Source organism: Culex quinquefasciatus, chromosome 3, assembly GCF_015732765.1.
Source record: "Culex quinquefasciatus strain JHB chromosome 3, VPISU_Cqui_1.0_pri_paternal, whole genome shotgun sequence".
In the NCBI taxonomy this organism is placed as follows: Eukaryota; Metazoa; Arthropoda; class Insecta; order Diptera; family Culicidae; genus Culex; species Culex quinquefasciatus.
This window is the reverse complement of record NC_051863.1, coordinates 120,564,616-120,591,488: the sequence shown is the minus strand read 5'-3', so window position 1 is coordinate 120,591,488 and position 26,873 is coordinate 120,564,616. Positions and strand designations below refer to the sequence as shown.

General features: G+C 35.8%; 1 protein-coding gene across 16 annotated transcripts in view; it reads left to right on the top strand.

Moving 5' to 3' along the window:
• Window positions 1-26,873, top strand: part of LOC6044903 (melatonin receptor type 1B-A) — a 70,309-nt gene that overhangs the window by 22,354 nt on the left and 21,082 nt on the right. The window contains exon 3 of one of the 16 annotated variants that reach the window (XM_038264350.1): window positions 22,003-22,124. The exons of the other annotated variants lie outside the window; for them this stretch is intronic. The gene's annotated coding sequence lies outside the window, so the exon portion shown is untranslated. The remainder of the gene's footprint in view (window positions 1-22,002; window positions 22,125-26,873) is intronic. 16 annotated transcript variants of the gene reach the window in all.

Sequence of the window (26,873 nt, the reverse complement as noted above, 5' to 3'; positions counted from 1 at the left end):
TTATTGAGGAACGTGGTGTACCGATCGAACGCTGGCACATCCGGCTTTGTAGAAGCTTACCGATACCGGTAAATGATTTTTATGAGGAGAAATTGATTGACTTGGTCCCCTGAATCGGTAATGGAATAAATAATGGACCGTTTTTGTTTGCGACATGGGGTTGGAACAGGTGAGTTACGGAATCGATTCTAAGGGGTTGATAATTTGGCAAATCATGCTTTCTAATGTAGCTCATTTATATCGGCATAAATATGACAACATACAATAGAAAGATGCACTCTTTATTTGTTCCTTTTCTCAAATAACTAAATCCAAACAGAACTTATCGAACAACTTACACTTACTGGAACGATTTCCTTATCCTGTTCCCCCGTAATTGCCACTTAAGTGTGACGCTGATTTTCCTTTAAACTTCTCTCGTTTCAAACATATCCAGAGGAAAGCGACGCTGATGATTTCTAATTAATTTTCCACCATTTCCACTTCGTCGTCAACCACCACGAATGGGAAATTGGAAATGCTCCACTGGCGACGGAAGGAGCGTGAAAAATTGAGGTCAAGTAGATCACGCAATGTTTTGTGGCGCGTTCTGTTGCCGACCTGATACTTGACAGTTGTAGTGTTGGTGTTTGTGTCAGATTTGTAGGACACTCTTTACATTTGATTGAGAAATTATTCTGATTGCAATCAATTGCAGATTTTTTTAGGCTAATAAAATTTTAAAAATAATAGAATTTTTTTGTTAATCGATGCCTCTGTGATTTCTTGTACTAAGCTTGCTGGTTTTCCTAACTAGTTGGCATTAGAGAGAAAAAAAACGATACACCTCTCGTAGTTTCTCAATAACAAAAACAATTTAAATAACATCGAACATCTTTTAATGAAGAATTGTTCTTTGAAAGTTTATTATTAACATTTTCCCAAAATATGGCGGAATTTTATGAACTCTACCTAAAATGCCAATCGTTTGGAAATTGACCCAATCTCACCCCTTAGAGGATTTGGGTCAAATGAAACTAAAATAATGCTCAAATACAAAGATAGGGTCAACACAAGTCATACAATAGTGTTTCCTGCTCGAGGGAATCGTATTGACATAGGGTAGAGTAGTCATCAATGAGACACGGGGAACAATGATAAAATGGCTCTCACAAGTCGTAGCTTCAACCAATCAGGCTCATATTTGGTGGAAAGGTGTGTCTACTGGATACACGTCTGCCATTATAGTGGCTTTGGTTATGGACGCTTCCTTGAAAAGTTATTCATAAATGTTTGATTCTGGGATGTAAAAGTAAATTATGGACAAAAATTACTTTTTCGCTCGTAGGCTGCCATTAACACCAAAACTAATATTTCTTCAAATTTCTTTCGACGTTCCATAGGGATTGAGTTGGGCTACAATGTCCTTTCATTAAGTTTGGCCAAAATTTAGAATATACCCAGTGTCCAGGACTGTCTCATTGTTCCCCACTCATTTCAGCTCATGGGTAACAATGATACACTTTGAGTTTTCTTCATTAAACTTTTCAAAATCTATGGAAATCTTTCAAAACATGAATTAAAAGTGATTTTTGGCATATTTATTGAGTTTTAACTTCATTTAACCAAAAATACAAAGTTATTTGGTATAAATATACGGATTTTACAAAATTTAAATACTTTTTAGTATAACTCTTGTTAATTAAAGTTTCATGTTGGCAAAATTGCTCTAAAATGTTCAAGGAAAGTTACCTGCAATGGAACAATACAAAAACATGATGTTTTACTAGAAAAATCTTGATTTTCGTAGTGTGTCTCATTGTTCCCCACACAGCAAAAAATCCGATGGTAAAATCGCATGCAAAAGCATGCACATCACCTTCGTCAAAATAAACACTTAATATTACACACTGCATGTACATTTTTTGCAAACACAAAAAAAAGTTGCAACCGACGGGATTCAAACCCAGCACCAACAGTAAGGACTGGCGCCTTAGCCCACTCGGCCATCAGACCGATGAAAAGCTGTAAGGATAAACGCATATATGAGCTTGACATTCCGGTTAAGTAGGTTTCCCATACTGATGGGCTACATATTTCAGGGTATAATATTACACAGAATTTCATAAAATAATGCAAAGTTTATTTTACACCCAGGCCTTTTACACGCAGCTGGATTACTACTTTTTTAGCTGTGCAGCTGTCTCATTGTTCCTGCCAAGTGCGTCTACAATGAGACAATTGAATAAATCTGGCTGTAGATGTCGGATCGATCTCATATTTTGGTCAGTGTTAGAACACATTAAAAGAAAGAAAATGCAACAAAAAGCTCATTAAAACATGCTGATGAAAAAATGAGAAAAATCTTCGAAAGTTGAAAACCAAAAGTGTCTCATTTATGACTACCCTACCCTACTACAATGTTAGAAGTAGAGATTTTCAAACATTTGGGTACACAGTAAAAAACGTGGTAAAATTACAACTGGGAAGGGGTACATCTTTTATGACAGAAAAATGTGTAATTTTACCTCTGAAAATGTGCAATTTTACCACTTTTCTAATGTAATGTCACTTTTTCAGTCTAAATTGATGTAAAATTACATCATAAATGAGGTAGTATTCAACATTACAAAATTACACCTTCCAAATTTACACAATTTTTTACTGTGTACTTTTCTATTAGTTACAGCAAAAATATTAAAAAGTTGACCAAAAACGTACCTCAACTTTAGACAGCTGCCAAAATTACAGGACAGAACAGGATTTGTTCTAGGAACTAGATTTTTATCAGCTGAGTTATCTTAAGATTTCTCTTACACAATCCTTTTAAAGGGTTACATACATGTAGAAAAAACACAAAATTTCATATTTCAGAAAATTAATTAAATCCACTCGAAAGATGATTTTCAATCACTCCTGAAAGTTTCATGAAGATAAATATTTCATGATTAAACTGAGTAAGAGACGATTTACGCACAAAATTTTGCCATGCGCAAAGCGGGCTGTCAAACTTTGTGAGCGTTTTCCTCTGACCACCGAGTTGATTTACGGGTGCCACGATATCTCGACATGGGATGGACCAAATTGGCTGAAATTTAGGGTGAAGACTCCCAAGACATGACCGATGAAAAGCTGTAAGGATAAACGCATATATGAGCTTGACATTCCGGTTAAGTAGGTTTCCCATACTGATGGGCTACATATTTCAGGGTATAATATTACACAGAATTTCATAAAATAATGCAAAGTTTATTTTACACCCAGGCCTTTTACACGCAGCTGGATTACTACTTTTTTAGCTGTGCAGCTGTCTCATTGTTCCTGCCAAGTGCGTCTACAATGAGACAATTGAATAAATCTGGCTGTAGATGTCGGATCGATCTCATATTTTGGTCAGTGTTAGAACACATTAAAAGAAAGAAAATGCAACAAAAAGCTCATTAAAACATGCTGATGAAAAATGAGAAAAATCTTCGAAAGTTGAAAACCAAAAGTGTCTCATTTATGACTACCCTACCCTACTACAATGTTAGAAGTAGAGATTTTCAAACATTTGGGTACACAGTAAAAAACGTGGTAAAATTACAACTGGGAAGGGGTACATCTTTTATGACAGAAAAATGTGTAATTTTACCTCTGAAAATGTGCAATTTTACCACTTTTCTAATGTAATGTCACTTTTTCAGTCTAAATTGATGTAAAATTACATCATAAATGAGGTAGTATTCAACATTACAAAATTACACCTTCCAAATTTACACAATTTTTTACTGTGTACTTTTCTATTAGTTACAGCAAAAATATTAAAAAGTTGACCAAAAACGTACCTCAACTTTAGACAGCTGCCAAAATTACAGGACAGAACAGGATTTGTTCTAGGAACTAGATTTTTATCAGCTGAGTTATCTTAAGATTTCTCTTACACAATCCTTTTAAAGGGTTACATACATGTAGAAAAACACAAAATTTCATATTTCAGAAAATTAATTAAATCCACTCGAAAGATGATTTTCAATCACTCCTGAAAGTTTCATGAAGATAAATATTTCATGATTAAACTGAGTAAGAGACGATTTACGCACAAAATTTTGCCATGCGCAAAGCGGGCTGTCAAACTTTGTGAGCGTTTTCCTCTGACCACCGAGTTGATTTACGGGTGCCACGATATCTCGACATGGGATGGACCAAATTGGCTGAAATTTAGGGTGAAGACTCCCAAGACATGTCCCGTGTGCATGACGAAGCCTGATTTTGAAATTTTGAATTTAAAAAAAAATCAAAAACTGGCGATTTTTTGTATGAAAAACAGAAAAATATTTTTATCTTTTTTTTAAATAAACTTTTTGAAAATAGCCTTCGTCATGCACACAGGACCAGTTTACTGCCCATAATTGAATATTCGGCTATTATGCCAAATCAAGTATTCCGAGAAAAACGCGTTTAAGTGTTTGTCATCAAATCTCCGTTAAGGCAATTTCCCATAAGAGTGGCATATTAGCCGTTTGGTTTTTCGCATCGGCAGCCAAATCTAAACATTATTTTTAGTGAAATTAAAGATTCTGAAGATGCGTTGGAACATCCTCTACCACCCTGTGCTAATATCTCGTTTTTGCCAAAAGTGGATATTAGCCGTTTTTTCAATGGTGGGCAGTTTAACAAGTCTTCACCAAAATTTCGAGCCGATTTGGTCGAAGAAATGTTGAGATATCGTGGCACCCGTTTTTAAAACTGCTAACTTAAAATAGCTATATCTCGGCAATTATACAACCAAATGTCTTAAAATTTATTTTGATAGTGGTTGAAAATATATATTCTAATGCCCTGAAAACAGATTTAAAAAATGTTTAAGTGTGTGCTCAAACCAACCTCTGACATTTTTGCCGATTTACATGTATGTAACCCCTTAACAGAATTTAGTGCCAATGAGAAGAACCTGAGAAATGTTAAATCCGTAAAAATCACTTTGACCCAATCTCAACCCCACTGACGGTAGTTAAAATATGTAATAGTTTTGAGATGGGACCACCGAGAAAAAATATCTGACGCGAAACATAGATGTTCATTCTCTGGACCATCTATTCGTAAAAAATCAGGAAAATATGACTAATAAAATTGGTGTTGAATTTTGGTCTGAATTCTGAACATGATCATAATCTCCCAGCAAATGACAATGAGGTCTAATTTAAACAAAACGGAATCAACGTAATTCATTCGCTTTGGTCCAATATGGAAACTAGAGTCATTTGCTCAAAGTACACAGTAAAACATTGTTAAAATTTGGAAGGTTGAATTTTACCGCTTCTATCATGTAATTTTACCTCAATTTAATCTGAAAAGGTAACGTTACACCAGCAAAGTGGTAAAATTACACATTTTCAATGGCAAAATTTTACATTTTTTCTGAAATAAAAAATGTACCCCTTTCCAGATGTAAGATTACCATGATTTTGTTAACTGTGCAATGCGACAATGTGTAATGTGAAAGACTTTTTTTTCTTAATATAATAATTGACAGATTTAGTACATAATTTTCAAGGAATCCTTTTAGTGACGCCCAACAAGTACATTCTATAGGTTTCCATAGTTTCATTTCAGGTTTGATATGAATAACATTCATGTGGTTTGATCAATTACGGCGTTCTGATTTTCCATTAAAATCGTTTATTTATAAACATTGCAATACAATCACGCTCTCAAAACAGTGCACATAAATAACCCATCGTTTGTTGAAAGTTAATTAATATGATTACAATCCGTACACACTCCTGCCACGATGAACCACTTACTCTCTCTCTCGCTCTTGCCGCCCGAATCGTGCTTCACGTGGGAGTTAATTGTATCGTGTACGAATTTTAATTAATCCGCTCGGGGCCAATGTTTAAATCCAATGACCAAACTTTGATTTCCCGTGATCCCCTCCTGCGGATGGTGGAGCAGAGGTGCGATGCCATGGAAAACTCGAAAGCAATAAGCTTTTATTCAATTTTCTGCGACCTCGCACCCGCACTTTGCCACACACTTACCAAGTGTTAGAGTGTGTGTGTTTGAGTATACGTACAAGAGCCTCCTAGAGTCAATATGTAGTTAATTAAGGTTGAACCAGGGTCGGGTATAATTTGAATTCCAATTTGAAACTTTACATAGGTAGCATCTTAACCCTTTCAGGCCTAGCCTTTAATTTAGTATGGTCCTCAGGATCATTTTCCTATCATCAACCAGAAAAATATTTTTTCGAAAATTCAGGCTTGAGAGGGTTAAAGTGAGTGGGGACTTAATTTTGAAATAAACTACAAAAGCATAGCCTCTTTTTTATAATCACACTCAAGATATGAAAATTGTAATTATAAAAAATGAGTTTTTCAAGCCAATGAGATACAAGCCAATTTGTGACTTACAATTACACCTTATGAGAACCCCACCTACTCTCGCGAAGAGAGGAAATACGATGCCAACTCGGTGGTTTTCCCAAAGGCAATTTAGTGCCACCGTTGAGTTGCCTGTTCTTTGTATCATCATCAACGTGGCACACCTTTTTCAGGATCATAGATATGCTTTGATGCGGAACACGTTTTGCAACTAATACTTACGTTGATGGAACTAAAATGGTAATTAATTTAAGACTGTACATCAACAAATGCAATAACATCATCAATAGTTCAACAGAATTGATAGAGTGGTCTACGATTACACGAAAATGTAAGAAAACTGTTTTCTCTTATATACATAAGAAGCTCTCCTGAGCTGTTTGCTGTTTGGATAAGGGTTTTTCAAGGAAAATGAGTTTAAATGTTAGGTTTTATTTAGAAATTTTAATATAATTCTTAAAATGAATAATATTTATAGCTTCTAAACTGCCATTTAAAGCATGATCATAACTACTTCATAAATTAAACGATATTTAAAAGAACTTTTTACATATTCCTACTACACCCTTTCATGAGATCACTCAAACATGAAACGACCCAGTGAAACTGACCATTTGGTCCATGTATAATTGATGCCCGGTGTCGATGGCAATGGCAGCAGCGGTTACCTCCGGACACCGGAAAGCTCACACCCCGTACAACGGAACCAAGAAACTACTTGAAAGAAGCTTGGAGGAGGAAACAAAAATCGATGAGCAACAATTTCTTCGGCGGACGTCCCGTCATACACACGGTGAAAGGGTGCTTGAAAGTTGGAAAGTAGAGCAATCAATGAGTAGAATGAAAGTGTATAGTTTATTTAGTACGCCGTGCGTGCTTGGAGTGTTGATTACTGCCTGTGGAGTCTACATAGTATGATTAGAGGTTTATAGCTAGTATTTTGATTCCTTTTTTGAAAGAAAATAGTTTGCAATCAAGTTGCAATTTTTGTTGAACTCGCTAAAACATTTAAAATTACATGGACATTTGAATTTTATTGCAATTTCTTAAGTTTTACTGAGTCATATGTAACTTCTTACGATCAAATCGAAATAATGATATCTTTTGATAAGAGTTACATGTCAAAACATCGTTACATATAAGAATGAGCTTTCCATCCATTCTCAACAACCTACTTCAGAGCGAGTAAGGCAAATAGGCTACTTCCGGATCGATAAGAAAAGTTCATCAGGGCTAATAGCCTGTGTTTATAGGCACCTTTCACCTTAGAAAAGAAAAAATCCCAAGTGCAATTTTGCTTACCCTTTAGCAAAGCGAGTTATGTCAGACCTTGCGATAGCTGGGATACACCCAAAGAAGCGACCGTCTTTTACGTTTATCGGGTATCTTAAAAGACAATTTAAACACATTTTTTTAATCTATCAACATATCGTCACCGTCGTGCTAACTTGCCGTACGTGCATTTTGGGCCAAAATGAGTTAAGCACTAGGGTGGGTACGGATTTTGAAAAGTTCTCAGATCAAGTTCTGGTGTGGTTCCCATTGTAGGGCATACCCAAAGGGACTCTCACACCAAATTTCAGCTCATTTGGTTGAAAACTGGCTTGTCTCAAGCGGGTTCAAGTTTACATGCAAATTACTATGGGAAATTTTGAATTTTCGTTCATTCGCTCCTACAGGCCAGGCGAAAACATGTAGAAACTTCTAGGATGGCCAGAAATGAGCGGAATCGTCTGGAGAACAACTTTCCCTAAAAGACCAGGTCGATTCGTTCAACCCCCATCGAGCTCAACGGCAATACATCCGGGGTTTTCGGAACCAACGGTTTTACCCAGAAAAGCATCAAATTTTCCTTAGCATGCTATGAATGCTAGATGAACACCGCGGAGCCACATGTCAAACAGCTACCACGTGGACTAGCATCGCCTATAAAAAATTACTTTTTATTACTTTTTGAACCATAGAATTATCATTCATGGTGATCAGGATACTATTCAGCTGTATTCTAAACCTCCAAATAAGAAAAAAACGGTTATGGTGCAAATTTAAAAATCACATGGTAGCTGTTTGACATGTGGCGTCGCGGTGTTCATCAAGCATTCATAGCATGCTAAGGAAAATTTGATGCTTTTCTGGGGAAAACCGTTGGTTCCGAAAACCCCGGATGTATTGCCGTTGAGCTCGATGGGGGTTGAACGAATCGACCTGGTCTCTTAGGAAAAGTTGTTCTCCAGACGATTCCGCTCATTTCTGGCCATCCTAGAAGTTTCTACATGTTTTCTCCTCGCCTGTAGGAGCGAATTAGAGCGTCCAATTTCCCGGGGTTACAAATTTCCCGGGAAACGGGAAATTTTCAGCCAATTTCCCGGGAAATCCCGGGAATTCCCGGGAAATTTGAAATTTATTGAAAATTGTAATGATCTTGGTTATGCAACAAAATTGTATAGGACATCAACATTAATGGTTTAAATAAGTGTGAAGATCAATTAACAGCATGACTGCATGTAAAAAATCCTTCAACTACAAAAAGAAATGTATTTTGGTATTTTTTATGAGAAATATTTTTTTTAAAATGAATTCATAATCCACAATCATAAAATTTCTTTAAAACTTGCCTCTATGACCAGTTTATTGAAATGAGAAAAAAAACATGCAGAAATTATTTTTTTTCATGTCAAATACTGGTTTCAGCTCTTGAACAAATGGTAAAGCTTTTTAGTGTTGGTTTTACTCCAAACAACCCAATGTTTTCAAATATTTGGAGCAAGCTTTGAATATATTTTTGCATTTTTTGAGATAAATTAACATCATTTCCACAAAAAGTCTTCTATTTTTTCACATTTAACCCTCTAACACCAGTTATTGCACCAGTGCTCCATAATTCTTTTACTTCAAATTTTAATTTGTTTAGTACTAGGTATTCAACCAATTGTCTTTTAGCACAAATTCGATTTTCATCTCATTTGATCATGGTAAACAAAATCGTAAAAAAATCTCAATTTTAATTTGGAGGTAAGGAGTTCATATTGATTAACATCAATCTGTTAAAAGCTTAACTAATTGTAATAATTTGATACTCATTAAGCAAGATCTATTCCCAGTTGCTTCAAAAATTAATATTAGCAGAAATAATTCTGATATCATAATTTCTGATAATCTGTATAATTATATATAAATATATAATTGAACAAAATCATGTTGAGTTTGTTCATTCATTATTTTTGTAAAGCATTTTAAAAAAATAGTTCCAAAATTTAAGAAAATGTATACTTCCGTTTGAATTTCGGGAATTCCCGGGAAATTTACAAATTTCCCGGGAAACGGGAAATATTTTTTTTCGGGAAATCCCGGGAATTCCCGGGAATTTTTTTCCCGGGACGGGAAATTGGACGCTCTAGAGCGAATGAACGAAAATTCAAAATTTCCCATAGTAATTTGCATGTAAACTTGAACCCGCTTGAGACAAGCCAGTTTTCAACCAAATGAGCCGAAATTTGGTGTGAGAGTCCCTTTGGGTATGCCCTACAAGGGGAACTACACCAGAACTTGATCTGAGAATTTTTCAAAATCCGTACCCACCCTATTAAGCACGCCATTTTTTCAGCTCACAATGCCTTACCTTTTGACCTTCACAGATCCTCAAAGTTTGATTTCAATCCTGAGATATTCAACGAAATCAGAAAAAAAACTCCGTGCTTTGTTGTCACTTTTCATATGAAAGAAGTTTCAATCCTGCCGTGCTATCTTGTCACTCCCTGAAAATTGATGTAAGTGCGACAATTGGCCAAAGGGATTTTAGGTCAGAACGCGTTTGACGCACGTACAAGTTAAACTACCGTAAACATTTGTACCGTAAAACGTTGTGACTTTGATAGCCGGGGTGACTTTGATAGGTTTGCGATTTTTCCGCAAAATGAAGAGTACAATTAAAATACGTAAGGAATGGTTTAGAAACATACTGACCGTGGTAGAGAAGTGTTCAAAGTAATTCAAGAAGAACTTTTCATAAAATTTTAACAAGTTTAAATAGTTAGTTAACTATAGTTAAGAAAATGTTGATGAAAGTCATTATTTTAAACTTCTCAAAGTGTCATGATTTTCTTAATGAACATGATTTTTAATCGGAAAACGGAATGCATTTTCGGATTCTTTGGACAATTTTTCACTAGATGAATGTTAAATAAATTTGTAAATAATAAATAATATGTGTTTTTGAAACACCATTTAAAAAAAATCTCCAAATTTATAAGCAATTTCAGTTAAATAAATTTCATCTGTAATGTGAAAACTTGTGATTCGTGCTTCAAATTCTGTAAAAAAATCAAAATAAATCGATAATTTTATAAACAAACCCAGTTTTAACAAATTTTAGGTGAAATTTCGACTTTTTAACAATTTCACCTTAAATTTATATGTACAGTCGACTCTCTGGTTGTCAATATCCAAGGGACCGTCGAGGAAGAGAATCATCAGTTTACAGAACGATGCAAAATGAAGACTCGATTGAAAATATTTTTTTCTTGATATCCAGCTATGGGAGATAATCATGGCAACGTCCATCAAACAACAACAAACTAATGTCAAACACCCTTCAAAGCTTCGTTTCGCCAAGAAAAATGTCTATGCAAGCCATGAGAAAGTGAAATTATTGACAACCGGAAGAGATTTTTAAAGCAAACAGAATCCAAGGGACCGTCGAGGAAGAGATCCTTCAAGCAAGGGAAAATATTGAGGAATGAAGATACTTGAAGTATGCAGTTTGAAGGGACTGAAGAATTCATCGATAGATGGAGAATTATTGATATCGAGAAGATCGACAGCCAGAGAATCGACTGTATTTTGCTTAAAAGCTTATATACTTAGTTAACTAAATATAAACATTGTTTTTTTTTTTTTCTTAAAAACTATATCAGCTACTTTAGTGATGTTACATTTAGGGTACAAATAAAGTTTGAACATCTTAAATATGATTTTAACAAGAAAAAATATGACTATCAAAGTAACCCCGGAATTAAAACTAAGAATTTTTAACGTAACTATTTTTTGAAACATAATTGAAAAAACTTTTATTCCGAAATAGTGCATGGATTTGTGTAGTCTACCCCAGTACATGTTTGAAAAATAACAATCTTGAGAAAAACCTTACCTGTTGGAAAATATGCTAAAAACAAATTGAAATCCTATCAAAGTCACCCCGGTTTACGGTAATTATAACTTGGAACTCCAGCAACCAGCTTCAACCAAACTTCGGGACAATGCATATAATGGTCAGCCAAACAAAACGTGTTTGTTATTGTTTACATTGCGTGCTTTCGTTTTTGTTTATTCAAGGTCAAACATTAAAACGCGCTTTTCTCGGAACGTCGAAATGGCGAGTGCGACAAGATAGCATGATGACGTCGATATAATAAATTTGCAATGAATAAAAATCATCCTAAATTTTGATACATGAAACAGATCTCAAGCACCATGGGTCTCCATGGAAGTTGTGGCATTCTTTGAGAAATCTGGAGCAGCAGGTTGTATGTAAAGGATTTCAAATCATGTTTGGAACATTTGGAACTGGTAAAGTGTATCTCAATATTATTGTTTTTGGTAGTCCACACAAGGTCCATCAACTATTTTTAAAGTCATAGTTTTTCTCGTCAGAATTAGATTTAAAATGATAAAATATTATTTCAACGTCAAATGTACCTTTACTGCTATAGTTCTTTAACAAAAAAAATCAATATTTTTGTTTAGTTAACTAAGTTTATAAGCTTTTTAATACACACATACACATAATTTTCGGTTAAGTTGTTGAAAAGTCAGAAAATTGCCTGAAATTCTTTTAAACTTATTTTATCTGTCAAAATATCAGTTTACATTGCATTTGAAACTTAATTCAAGACACCTATCAAAAGTTTTCACATTTCATATGAAATTTATTTAACTGAAAATGCCTATAAATTGTAAATTGTGTTTAAAAAAACATTAAATTTTAATTTACAAGCTAATTTAATCTTCTCCTAGGGGACCATCCATAAACCAAGTGGACACCCCCCCCCCCCCCCTCCTCGTGGACATTGTCCATACAAAAAAAAACTTTTTTGTGTGGATCGTAAACAGTCGCCATACCCCCTACCACGGACGTCCGTGGTACTACTTCTCTACTATGGACAGTATGTTTCCATAATATTCCGTACGTATTTAATTGGTATTCTTCATTTTGCTGAGAAATCTTAAATCTATCTAAGTCACCCCGCTTTACGGTACTCAAATGCATTTAAAAAATCCTTAAATTTTCATTTCTGCTTTCAAATGCTTAAGGCTCTGGAAAGCATCATTCTCGATCGGCCATTTGGCGGCCATTTTTGTTTTAGAAAAACATTCAAATCTTGGTTCACAATGTTTCAATAAAAAAAAATCATGTTGTTTGTAGAAGCATTTTACATATCGTGATTATATTTCATTTCAATTTACTATTTCTGGACTCTGAATTCAGAACAATCATTGACAGTCATTGCCCCAAGAGTGAAAAACACCTTCTACGACCTTAACAAAAAAAAACAAAAATAATATTATTTTTTTTGTTAAGGTCGTAGAAGGTGTTTTTCACTCTTGGGGCAATGACTGTCAATGATTGTTCTGAATTCAGAGTCCAGAAATAGTAAATTGAAATGAAATATAATCACGATATGTAAAATGCTTCTACAAACAACATGATTTTTTTTTATTGAAACATTGTGAACCAAGATTTGAATGTTTTTCTAAAACAAAAATGGCCGCCAAATGGCCGATCGAGAATGATGCCTTCCAGAGCCTTAAGCATTTGAAAGCAGAAATGAAAATTTAAGGATTTTTTAAATGCATTTGAGTACCGTAAAGCGGGGCAGCTTTTTGATTTTGATACTAAAAGTTTGCAAGTGATTTAAAAAAATAGCAATGTTTTCAAAAAAAGGTTGAAAAAATATATTTTCTTGAATTACAGTAAAATGCTTTCACTTGAAAACCCTTTGGGTGTACCTCGCCAGCCAATTACTCGAATGTTTTTACACTATTCCCTCTCAAAACAGTGTGTGATTCCGGGAAGGATACTCCAAAAGTTCCCACTGAAATCCCCCGTTTGGAACCTTCGGAGCCGCTGGAATTCCTTCGAACGTCACAATCAAGGTCGGGGCACATAATTTATCGTCTGTAAATATTAGCAACCACCAGCAGCAGCAACCCAGAGGAAACTTTTGCCCCTCGAAGGAAACCCATAACTTTGTGTCTCGATTGTGTTTTGTGTATCGGGGCGGCTCTATACTGGGAAGGTTATCGTGATTATTACAGCTGTTGTGGTGCTTTGTAAACTTGATTAGTTGGTGGAGCGGGTTGGAAGGGACAAAGTTGCGTCGCCTAACCGCTGGAAAGAGACAAGCCACGTGCGTAAATTAATGAAATACTGTCACCTCAACTCGGTCGTTTAAAATGGCCTCGTTTTACGACTGCATAATTAATTTTCGTGGAACACTTTACTGCCCACGGAAGCTGTGACGCCCTCGAGCCACACCGCATGGTTTCATTAAAATTTCACTCTATAAATAAATTATGTCTTTCAGTGAAACGACTCCGTGCAACAGATCAGAAATATTCTCCAGAAATAGTTCTATTTCTGCGATTCAAATATCGAGTGATGTTAAATAAACTTTGGGTTTCTTTCGAAAAATTGATTATTGTAACTATATCAGAAACATTCCCCAAAGAAATAAAAAAATATATAATTTCATTCATCATATGAGTAAAACTTTTTCTTAATTCTGCTTGAAGTTCTGTAATTATAAAATAGTAGTTCATGCAACTTGTTATATATTTTTTTCAGCACGATTGAACACCTTTAACGTAATATACTGTTCGTCCTCGCATGGATGTCCCATATGCCTTTTCATTAATTTTTAGTCAATGCATGCATAGCATAGTCATAGCGTGTCCCAAAAAATACGAAGCCAAGGAAACATTTGGGCTCGGTTCTCAAATTTTAGATAATCTTGTTGGAAACAATTCATCCATACATGGAAACTTTCTTAAAAATCGATTTTCATCTAGGAATTTTGAAGTTTTATGATCTTTGAGCTGATATCTTCCAGTTTTTGTGAAGAGAAAGTATTGAATTATTGAAAAAGTTCAAATTAATCCACGACTGTTCAGATGGTCTTGGCTCAGTGTACTGCATGGTTCTCCAAATGTTAGATTGTGCTTTGTTATAAGCTTCTAGCATGGTAGCTGCAATTACTACTCAAACTAAGACCATTTATAAACCACGTGGACGCTTTAGGGTAAGGGGGAGGGAGGTGGTCGACGATTGTCCACACGGATAGAATTCCTGATAGGTAATCCGGTAACTCTATGTTGTTGAATTTGTAAGCATTGAAATGTTTTCAAAATCGTCAACATTTTTTTTCCGATTTAGAACAACAATGTTGTCGAATTATGAAAAAAATTACCATTTACACATTTAAGTTTACGATTTTGGCAACATTTCATGCTCCATACAAAACAGTTTTTTTCTATAAAAAAATATTCCATACAGGAAGCAGTCTTGCTCTCAAGCATACGAATTTTCAGGCAATCTTAAAAAATATGTACTTCGTTCTAAAAAACTTGATAAAACCTCACTTTTTCACAAAATCCTACAGCCAAAATCAAAAAAAAAATCAAACCATCCACATTAACGACCCCCGCGTCTTTTGTGGTCTCTATTGCAAGTTTCTGCTCGAACCTAGGAGTCCGAAGGCTTGGATGGGGAGAGCACTCAAACCTCTTTTACTCCAAGGAACCTTCCACCCCCCGACCTTTGGATTGCGAGTCCAACCGCCGCCAGCGATTCCACCGGAGTAGGCTTGGTTTGGTGTATTGTCCTCATCCGATGAAAGGTTGCAGCAGATGGGAATCGAACCCAGAATCATCCGCTTACAAAGCGGACAGCGTAACCATTCGGCCACGCACTGCCACAAAATCCTACAGCCACGAAACTTTATACACTGTAACTCAAAATCGCACTTTGCTGAGTTCCCATACCTCCCCATACTAATTTTTCAGTTCAACTACAACTACATTTTTTTGTGAAAATCATAATCAAACTGAAAAATTCCATACAAAATGTGCGCAATGTGCAATTTTCAGTTTCAGTTTGGGTGGGACAAATTAGCCTTGCATTTTTCTCAACTTTCTGTTTTTGAATATTTGACATTTATGGTAAGGAGCCATCAATAAACCACGTAGACACTGTAGGGTGGTCCAAATCCGGGCTTACTCGGGGCTACCCTCCGAATACCTGCCTTCCAAAGGTAAAAAACGAAAACAGTTATTTTTATACATTACAAAAAGTTTTTTCCTTACCATTTTCATACAATTTTGCAGAGAACTACGCTTCTCCGCTCATTGCCGTTAATTTATCCACAATAAAACATTTCGTCAAAAATGGGTTTCATTATCTCGGGTGAGTCCACCGGGAGGGGAGATCAACACTTGGCAACCCGGTGACGACGATGGCCGTGTGGTAACCCAACCGGAAAAAGAGCATGCCAATGCCTAAACATCCAAACCACACCATCATCCTGTAGGTCAGCTGAGGCATAGAAATATACATCAGCTTTCGGTGGTGATCCTGTCCCACAACTCAGGGGATGTCGACCTTTTTGTTGTTGCAAAAGGACCCGTGCTAATGGTTACTGGGAGGTTTTTGGCAGGTCGTACGGCGAAATAAAGAAGATGAGTGGTTTTTCTTGGCCGGGATAGTTTCACAGTTGGTTGGTTTTCATCGGCCGCCACAGTTAGTGGACGACGGATGTAGTCCTGTAAGGTGGATTACCCTATTGTGGAAAAAGTTGATATTTGTTTTAAAATCAACTGCAATTTGGTATGCTAAACTAGGACAAAATGCAAAATGTTTCTACCTAACATAATGAAATTCAGAGGAAAGTTTAAATCCTATTTATGAAATTACTTGTTTTCTGACTCCTAGAACCAAATTCAGCCCTCTACCACACGAAAGGTCACGTAGTTGGTAACCATCACCCATGGCCATCTCGTTCCGTCGGCCAAACAACCCAGCACCATTGGTGCCACTAACCCGTGCACTGCGGGTCATAAATCGGGTAACAACATCATCTTCCCAGCATACCCCATGGCCTAGCTGGATCCATTGGCAAGGATTCATGCGTGAAATGGAACATTCATACGTACATGTGCGGTGCGGTGCAATATACTTCTCTGAACCGGCCAGACGGTTAGGGATTGTGTACTTTCGCCAGTAGAAAATCCACATTTTCCCAGAAAAGAGTTTATGATTGCTTGCTTGTGACTGTAACTTGAGTTGGTTTGTACTTTGTTTGAAAATGTGTAATGTAATTTTACAACTTTATTTTAATATTCCCAAAGTTTCATATTAGCTCGCATACTAACACAAATTTTCAAAAAAAAACTCAACGTAACAGTTTACTTTCTTCCTTCAAGAAAAATCCATGAATTGCGTTCTCCCAGCAGGGGTAAAATTGGCAAATGTGATTTTCCTGCCAGCTTCTTTGCATCAAGTCCTTGACTTTATATTCAGTGCCTCGCCGCGGGATAACCGACCGTCCACCGTGAGCGCTGCCTCTGCTGTGAAAGTAGAGCTCGTCGTCATCTCCCGTTGTACCAGAGGGAGACCAAAAGTTGACATCATGACAACACAAGTCGGCAGGTACCGTGAACCGTTTCCTCTAACAAGGACCCTTTTAATAGCTTTATTTACCGAAATGACCCCCCCCGGTGATGGTCCGAGCAGTTTCGGTAATTTGGGGCTTTTTTGTATTTTTTGATATGGGATAAAAGTGGGAATGAAGAAAACGAGTTTCTTAAAAGTTTAGCACCTTCAACTTGATTAGGAGTGAAATTCTTGTCGCTTTAATCCCGACTGGGAAACATGAAAAAAATATGTAAAAAAAAACTTATTTTAAAGATATGGGTAATCCTCTACGAAATTGGCCGATTTCAACCATTTTTATTTTTTATATTTTTTTTATTTGGCTCAATCTTTGTGGGGGCCTTTCCTGTGACCAAAGAAGCTATTTTGTGTCATTGGTTCACCCATACAAAAATGGTACGTAAATATTTAAACAGCTGCAACTTTTGAGTGAATTTTCTGATCAATTTGGAGTCTTCGGCAAAATTGTAGGTATTGTTGAGGCAATTGAGAAAAAAATAGATACACGGAAAAAAATCCGACTTTTTAATTGACACTTATTTTTTTAGGTAAAATTGAATTTGCAATCGAAAAGTAATTTACAATTTTTTAGTTAAACGGCTCCGTTTTCAAGATATAGCCACCGAAAGTTTGATTTTAACGAAATATTTGCAGTATTTCGATTTTTTTAAATAGTGAGATTTTTCTTTTATCCGCTGTATCTCAGCAACCAAAGGTCCAACCTTCAATGTCTGTTTGACAATTTCATAGCAAATTTTCTGAACTATTAAAAAAAAATATTTTTAGAAATGGTCACTCATGTTCTCTACTTTAAAAAATCGAAAAACTGCAAGTATTTCGTTGAAATCAAACTTTCGGTGGCTATATCTTGAAAACGAAGCCCTTATTTAAGCCCTTTTCGATTGCAAATTCAATTTTACATAAAATATTGAGGTCAAATTTTATTTTGGTGTAAAATTTCGATTTTTTCCAAAAATCACTCTTTTTAAAAAAATCATAACTCGGTGGTAAATTTTTTGACCATACTCTATAGCTCAAAAGCTGCGGGTTTTTGTTCCCTTAAACATATAAAAAATCTCAAAAATAAAAAAAATACGTTATTTGGAAAATTTCATTCTTGTGAAAAAAAATTAAAAGAAATCGACATTTTTTTCGTGTACCTATTTTTTTCTAATAGTCTTCGGGGTCATTCTCCGCCAACTCACACAGCAGTCGCCCCGACCCCTCTTCGATTTTCGCGCTCTAAGGGGTAATTTTGGTCCCTGATCACGAATCCATTTTTCGATATCTCATGACGGTGGGGCGGTACGACCCCTTTCATTTTTCTGGTTTTTTACTAAGCCACGTTTTCAGTGATTTGTAGCTCGCAACCGTGAAGAGATAGAAATTTGGTGTCAAATGGACTTTGGTGTAAAATTAGACGCCCGATTTGATGGCGTACTCAAATTCCGAAAACACGTATTTTTCATCAAAAAAGTTAAAAAATAGTTTTAAAATCGCTGCCATTTCCCGTCACTCAACTGTGAAAAATCGTGAGACATGTCATTTTATGGGAAATTTAATGTACTTTTCGAATCTGGTGTAACCCAGAAGGGTCATTTTTTCATTTAGAACATTTTTTTTTTTTCATTTTAAAATTGCGTGTTTTTTTTACTTTGCAGGGTTACATTTAAGAGTATAACAATATTCTACAAAGTTGTACAACAGACAAAAACCAAAATTTTGATATATACATATACATAAGGGGTTTGCATGTATTCTTCGCGAGTTAACAGAATATTACAAAAAAGTTTTTTGAAAAAGTCATGATTTTGACGATTTTTGACCAGTTTTTCGAATTTTTAACCCCCCAAAACTTAATCAAGTGCTTTAGAAAGTATTTTTTTCGGAAAGCTCAGCTAATTTTGCATAAGAATGACCCCTTGGCGATTGTTGTGACTCGTGCATTGCGAGAATCTGATTTTTTTTTTCAAAAAAAATATTTTTGTGATGAGTGAGTGTATCCGGGTTTTTTTTTTTGTTATTTTCAAAAAATCCCCACACACAAGCAGTGCACAAGCCACAACAATCGTCCAAGGGATCATTCTTGTGCAAAATTAGCTGAACATTCCGAAAAAAATACTTTCAAAAGCACACGATTGAATTTTTGGAGTTAAAAATTCGAAAACTGGTCAAACTTTTTTGTAAAATTCTGATAACTCGTGAATTCCTCACGCAAACTCAAACTGCAAACTCCTTATGTCTATTTATCAAAGTTTTTGTTTTTGTCTGCTCTACAACTTTTTCCAACATTGTTACCCCCTAAAATGTAACCCTGCAAAGTTAGGAAAAAACACGTAATTTTGAAATGAAAAAAAAATTTCTAAATGAAAAAATGACCCTTCGAAAAGTATTCGAATAGTACATTAAATTTTCCATTCACATGTCTCACAATTTTTTACAGTTGAGTAATGGGAAATGGCAACGATTTTAAAAACTATTTTTTAACTTTTTTTGATGAAAAATACGTTTTTTCGGAATTTTGAGTACACCATCAAATCGGGCGTCTAATTTTACACCAAAGTCCCTTTGACACCAAATTTCTATCTCTTCACGGTTGTGAGCTACAAATAACTGAAAAACGTGTCTTAGTAAAAAACCAGAAAAATGAAAAGGATCGTACCGCCCCACCGTCACGAGATATCGATAAATGTACCTCGGATTCGTGATCAGGAACCAAAATAACCCCTTAGAGCAAAGTTTCACGCAAATCGAAGAGGGGTCGGGGCAACTTTTTCCGATTTCGTGTGAGTTGGTGGAGAATTACCCTTCAACAATACCTAAAACTTTGCCGAAGACACCAAATTGATCAGTAAATTCAATCAAAAGTTACAGCTGTTTGAATATTTACGTACCATTTTTGTATGGACAGCTGCCAAAATTGTATGGAGACTTGTATGGGTGAACCAATGACACAAAATAGCTTCTTTGGTCATAGAGAAGGGCCCCAAAAAGTTTGAGCCAAATCAAAAAATACAAATAAAAACCATTTCCGGTTTTGGTAGAGAGTTGCTCATATACGGGTTGAGGATTTGACAGGTCGGATACTTTGAGCACAGTTCATCCAAGGTTTGGATATTCATCAGAACACCATGTGAAAAAAAAAACAAAAATATTAGATTATAATATTTTTATAAAGACTTTAAGTGTTTTTCAGCTCAGCTCTGGGTCAAAGTATAAATTTACATATTTGTAATGTGTCGAAAATTATTCTGATCCTGCTTCCGATTAATAATTTACATCAAAATTGTACAAAAGAGCAAATTAATGGTCAATGTTTTTTTTCCATTCCACAATTGGGTAAATTTTGTTGCCCAACAAATATCAAAATCTATTCCCAGTTATAAATGCTACAGAAATTAAAATTATCTGAAATAAATCTTGACGTAAAATTTACAGAAACTGATTAGTTCAATATGAACAGTAGATTGAAATGAATAAAATCATTAAAGTTCCCGCATTACTATTTTTTAATTTTCAAAACATTTGTTGCACAAAAGTAGAGAAATTTTTTATCTCGGCTTGAACTTCGGAAATTCCCGGGAAATTTTCAAATTTCCCTAACCATTCAACCTCTGTTGCAGTTTACTCTTCGTCGAAACCATTCAGTGACGCCAGAAACCAGAGATTAGAGGACATCCAATCTGGTGCAGTCCAAATGGTCACACTTTGCACAAGCTATTTACTTTTTGGTTTCACAAGCTCTTGCAAAGATCCTTCCACCTAATGTCGCCAGCAGTGTATCCGATCTGTCATCCTTGAAATTGCTCAGCAACATTGCATGTAATCTATGTGCAAAGCTCGGCAATGACGCAGACAAACACCTGGATAATTGTGTGCTTGCCACCCCAGTTGTCTTTCTCCCAAACGGTATCGCCAAATCCCAGGATTTGTTACGTCATCTTGACCGATGGTAAAAAAATAAGAAAGACAAACTTCAACAAGTGAGAAAAACCAGCCTTACCTTTAAATCTGGGCTTTTTTGACACTGAAAAAACCAAAAATGCACTTTGAAAAAGTTCTGTTTTTAATGAATCGGAAACAACGAATTAATCATTCAGGCTTGATTTACATTGTTCATTTTTTTACTGTGCCAACTTTGAAAAAAATATCGTCAGCATCCCTGCAGGGATACCAGAGAGAGGGAATGATTTATGAACGCCCCGTTTAACTTAAAATGTCCCTCTGTTTTTCTCCACCGACGCGCACGTGCAAATACCCGCCGCGCCACCCAGATCGGATTGATGGCTTTACTTTTATGGCGTCATCAGTAGAACGACGCCGCCGACGCTGCTGGTTTTGTTTAAAGAGAAGACGCGACTATAATTCTGCGCGCAAGTAAAAGAAAAGCCAGACAAGAAGGTTCCTATTTGAATGGACTTTTTTTTCGCCAACTTTGCTCTATTTGATGAGCAAAAAACAGAAGTTTTGAGACCACATTTGCTTGGTTTTACTATCATGAGAATTTTCCCGACTACATTCCCAAGTAGGATATATGCGACGAGTGCTGAAAAAATCGACATTTTAATATGACTTTTCAATGAAATTCAGGTTCAGTACGCCCATACGATTCCGCATTTTTTCGCTTCAAAACTGTTTAAATAAACTTTAGTTGAATTAAAACGAATCAATTAGCCAGCTGTTTCTCGAACGCCTCTCAACCGTTTCAATTATTTATTGTTGAATGTGTGATTGCCATTTCCACGCCATCACTTTCGACTGCCAACGGACCTGGTTCTGGTTTTGCTGATGCAACGTGTGGAGCAATTTCCCACTTTTGTGATTTGCAACACACCGTCGACGCTGCAGCCAACGCAGCAGACTTCCTCCCACGCAGAGCAAACTCGGGGAGAATTTGAAATGTTGAATATCTGCAATGCAAATTGTGGCATGTGATTCAGTACTATCTTGCAGCTGGGGTTTGTCCTAGAGAGCATCGGATAACAGCTCGGTTAGCTTTGGCTCAGGAAAATGCTGAGATTTGCACGATGGTCAGGTCCGAGCAGATTTAGCAGCAGTTCGTCAACGCTTCTGGGGTGAGTTAATGATGGTCTTAGTTTAGATAGTCGCATCAAGTTGCGGAAATTACAGTTTCTGGTTTTGTAATGCTACGGTAGACCTGTCCACTTAGTAGAAATCTATCAGATAATCTACAGATTATTTTAGACTTTGATTACATCATCTTGTTCTGGTGGAATGACACTTTAGTTCATCCTTCGACTTGCATCCCTGCAAAGTATTTCAGGATTGCTTAAAAATCTACTCAAAACCTTTTTAAAGCCAGTGTTAGATCTGCGATTATGCACGCTCGAATCAAAGCAAACCTAACCACAGTTGGGCCATAAAACGAAAATGCCGGTAGTTGAACGTGATAATATTTTTTCCCTCAATTCAAGAAGCATGACCCTCTTTAACCCTTATCATAATCACCAAGCATTTTCTTTTCTTATTTTTTTGGTGTGAGTTTCTTCGACTGTACCAGCGAGTAGTGGGTGAATTTTCACCGCAGGTCACATCATCATCGTGATTGTCCGGTGACCGAACGGGGGAGACTCGCGTTTTTTTATTTTCTCCCTTTTGTATTATTATCCCTTTTATTCTGAGCTTTATGTGTAAAATGTCCTTTCTCGTCGGTCGAAGAAATTTATTGAGTAAGAGAAGATTATGCTACCTCACACCTAAACTGCCAAGCTAGAGAAAATTATCACATACAAAGAAAAGAAAATCATGGTAATATTACATCTGGGAAGGGGTATATCTTTTATTTATAAGTTCCTTTTAAGAAGTTACATGTGGAAAATGACAAAATTTCATATTACAGGAAAATTTATTAAAACCATCAAAATGTTGATTTTCAAACACTTCTGAAAGTTTCATGAAGATATTTCATGTTTGGACTGATTAGAAGATGATTTAAGCTCAAAATGTTGCCATGCGCAAAGCGAACTGTCAAATTTTGTGAGCGTTTTTCTCTAAACACCGAGTTGATTTACGGGTGCCACGATATCTCGAGATAGGATGGACCAAATTGGCTGGAATTTCAGGCGAAGACTCTCAAGGCATATCCCGCGTGCATGACAAAGCCAGATTTTTAAATTTTGCTTTTTCAAAAAATATAAAATTAGAATTGAATAATTTTTCATATTTTTTGAAAATCGGAATTTGTCATGCACACGGAACCAGATTATCAAGTCTTCACAAAAATTTTGAGCCGATTTGGTCAAAGCAGTGTCGAGATATCGTGGCACCTTTTTTTTAACTGCTAACATAAAATAGCTATATCTCGGCAATGATACAACCAAATGTCTACAAATTTATTTTGTTGATAGATGAAATGTATATTTTGCCCTGAAAACAGAATTAATAGTCTGAACCCGATGTCTGATTTTTCTGTTACAATTTTATTGGAATTTCATGTAAACTGTAACGGGAATTGCAGGCACCGGGTCCGGACTGTTAATAAAAATTTAAGTGTGTGCTCAAACCAACCTCAAACATTTTGGACAGATTTACATGTACCGTAAACTGGGGTCAATCGGGACACATGGGGCGAATTGGGACAGCAGTTTTAACCATGTTGGAGCACAATACTTTGATTTTTCTGGTTGGTTTCGGTTAGAATAGACTCAGGCCAACAAAATGTGTACATCCATTTCCAAATTTAAAAGCTTTAAGTGCTCTAAAAACTGCTGTCCCTATTCAGGCTGTAGTCCCGATTCACCCCAGATTACGGTATGGAACCCCTTAAATGGGTTATCATCGATAACTTATCGCCGATAGAATTCGTTTGCTTTACGATCAATCCCAAAACTACCTGGATAGAAATCTTATGAGCAGATCTGGTAAATCTATATTTCCGAAATTATAAACATTGAAGTTTTCCCGATATCTATAACATCGCAGTAATTTCGAGTTTTTGACCCAGAAGGAGGGTAACCTGGGTAACCGTATAAATTAGAGCAAAACACATGTCTCATGGTTACCCCATCTTTAACATGTTTTCCAATTCCATTATAAATGTTTTCACAATCGACTGCATTGTTTGTTAACATCCGAAAATTGACGATTTTGGGAACATTTGTAGAGTTTTTTTAAAAGGTCCAATAAACATGTAAAACACAATAGTTTATAGCTCGGGTGAGTTTTCAAAAAGCCGTAAGAGACACTCCGACCTCTGACACTAATTTTCGTTTTTCTCGAAAATGAAACAAAATTTCATTTATTTCAAGTATGGGGCACTTGAAGGACGTGTAGATGAACAATCTCGAGCATTTTTGATGTTGGTTTTTCGTAAGTAGGTCGAATACCGATGCAAAAAGTACTTTGTTTACCAATGGCTCTTACGGCTATTTGAAAACTAATCCGAGATAGGACCTTTAAAAAAACTCTAGATCTCACTGTTTACATAATCGACAACATTGATTTACCGGATTAGCTAATAGGATTTATATCCGTGTATTGGCAAGCTTTTAAAACCAATCAAAAGAAAATAATGACTGCAAACTTTAAAGCTCCTTTTCTTTATTCAAATCACTGGTTTTAGAATCTAAAAATTTTCATTTTTTCAAGATTATTTAGTAGAGATTTTTTATGCATGCCTTTCTTATGTCAAAGAAGCCATTTTTCGTGATTAGTTTTGCCTTCCTCACCTTACTGAGGAAAGGCTATAAAATGACTGGAAAAATGAACTTCTCAATTAGACCTCCTAGACCCACCTTCATGTATACCTATCGACTCAGAATCAAATTCGAGCAAATGTCTGTGTGTGGGATGTTGATCAAAAAATGGTCACTCGATTATCTCGAGACTGGCAGAACTGATTTTGTCCATTTTGGCCTCATTCGATCCGTCTTTGGGTCCCATAAGTCACCATAAAAAAATGTGCAGTTTAGTTAAGTACTTCAAAAGTTACGCTAAAAAAACGATTTTGACTAAAGTTCGGAAGATTTTAATAAGGGTGGTATTGTAAGAAAACCCGTCATGTTATACATTTTCAGAAAGGTATTTGAAAGATCTTTCCAACGCGTTTAAGACATTGAAGATCTAGCAACCCTATCAAAAGTTATAAGCACTTAAGTGTTGTTTATGCACTTTTTGGAGGCCGGATCTCAGATATTTTGATGTTGTTGTTGTTTATGTTATTAACGTGACTATAACCACAGATAACAGATGTACATCTTGGTTCTAACTTGTGTGTAAACCGTGTAAACTAAAAAAATGCGTTGCATACAATCTTGCATCAAAGAAATTAGAGTGTGCAGGTTACGCTTGACGGCGCCACCGTCGCGGCTGAGAATACTTGACTTAACAATTCAAAATGCTCAATAATTTCGAAAGAAAATAAATGTTAATCTCGTTATAACATTAAAGTCACTTCTGTATAATTCCAGTTGACTAAAAATAATGCAAAAATGCATTAACATTAACGAAAACATAACAGAAAATTCATTCATAAATTATTTTTCAAGCGACAACTTAAAATAGTCCCTTTACACATGTTATGTCCGATTTCGTTTTGTTTACCTTCTTTGGCGCGTAAAATTACAACCCTCTGATGAAGGGCAGTCAGACATTGGTCTGATGTCGTTCGTACGGAATGTTTTATGCAGTGATTAGATGGTCCAACGTTCTGCTACTGTAGGCCATCATGATTTTGGAAGGGGCGCTATCTAGGCGGATGGTGCACACCCTAGCTCTTTTCAACGTATTTTGGTTTGAATTTTTACACACGTTTTTCAATGCTGTTTGTTCAATGATATACATCTGTTCTCTGTGCTATAACCTAGAGATGTCATTCGTCACTTGATATTCTGATGAAAATTAGTCAAATTGATAAGAATGGAGAAATGACACTGACATATTGTCTTACAAAATTTAGAATTAATGGTGTGATGCAAAATCCAATTCGCAATCGAAAATTATACATGTTTACATTATAGGCAAATGAGTTAGTATCACAGTATCACCTAATTAAGTCTTATAATTTAACTTACGATTTCACGAAAACGACGGTTCGATTTCTAAATGTTAAATAATGAAACTATTGAAAAGTTTTCTGTCCATTTCAACAAAAATAATTTTGATTTTTCAAAAAAAAAGTCTAACATTAATAAAGGTCAAGGAACATGGATTTTCAATTAAAAGTAAAGAAAATTCACAAAAGTATATTTTTTGACATTGAAAATCGAACCAATACCTTCCTAGATAGCGTCAAATTACAAAAAAGCAAAGCAATCCACTTTAACGACCCTCTCTGTTGCAAGATTCTGCTCATTTCTAGGCGTCCGAAGGTTATGTGTGTTGGGTCACGCAAAACCTCTTTTACGCAAATGGACCGACGTTTTACTTCCCCATCCGATAGAAGGCGACAAATGAGTGCTAATTAAGTAAACTTGAAAAAAAAATCATTCTGTAACAAATGTTAAATGAGGCAATATATCAGTAACCAGCTGTCTGATCAACAATGTCTTTAAATTCAATTATAGATCATTTTCTCAGCTATTCGCTTTTGGAGGGCTTCTTTTGTTAACTCAAAATGCATTTTTTGAAACTGGCAAACTATATCAAAATAGTTGAAAGTTGAAAAGTCATTTTAATTATAAACGAAAACTTTTCAAAATATTTTTACCAGCCCTACCGTTTTTTTATTTATGTGCTTTAATGTTCTTCCGTTATCGTTCACCCCAGAAAACAAGGCCCCATGTTATCTCGTCACACGCTCCACGGGGCATCGGTTATAGATGACTTTAGTCAGAATAAAAAGGAAATAACTTGCAGTTTCATCG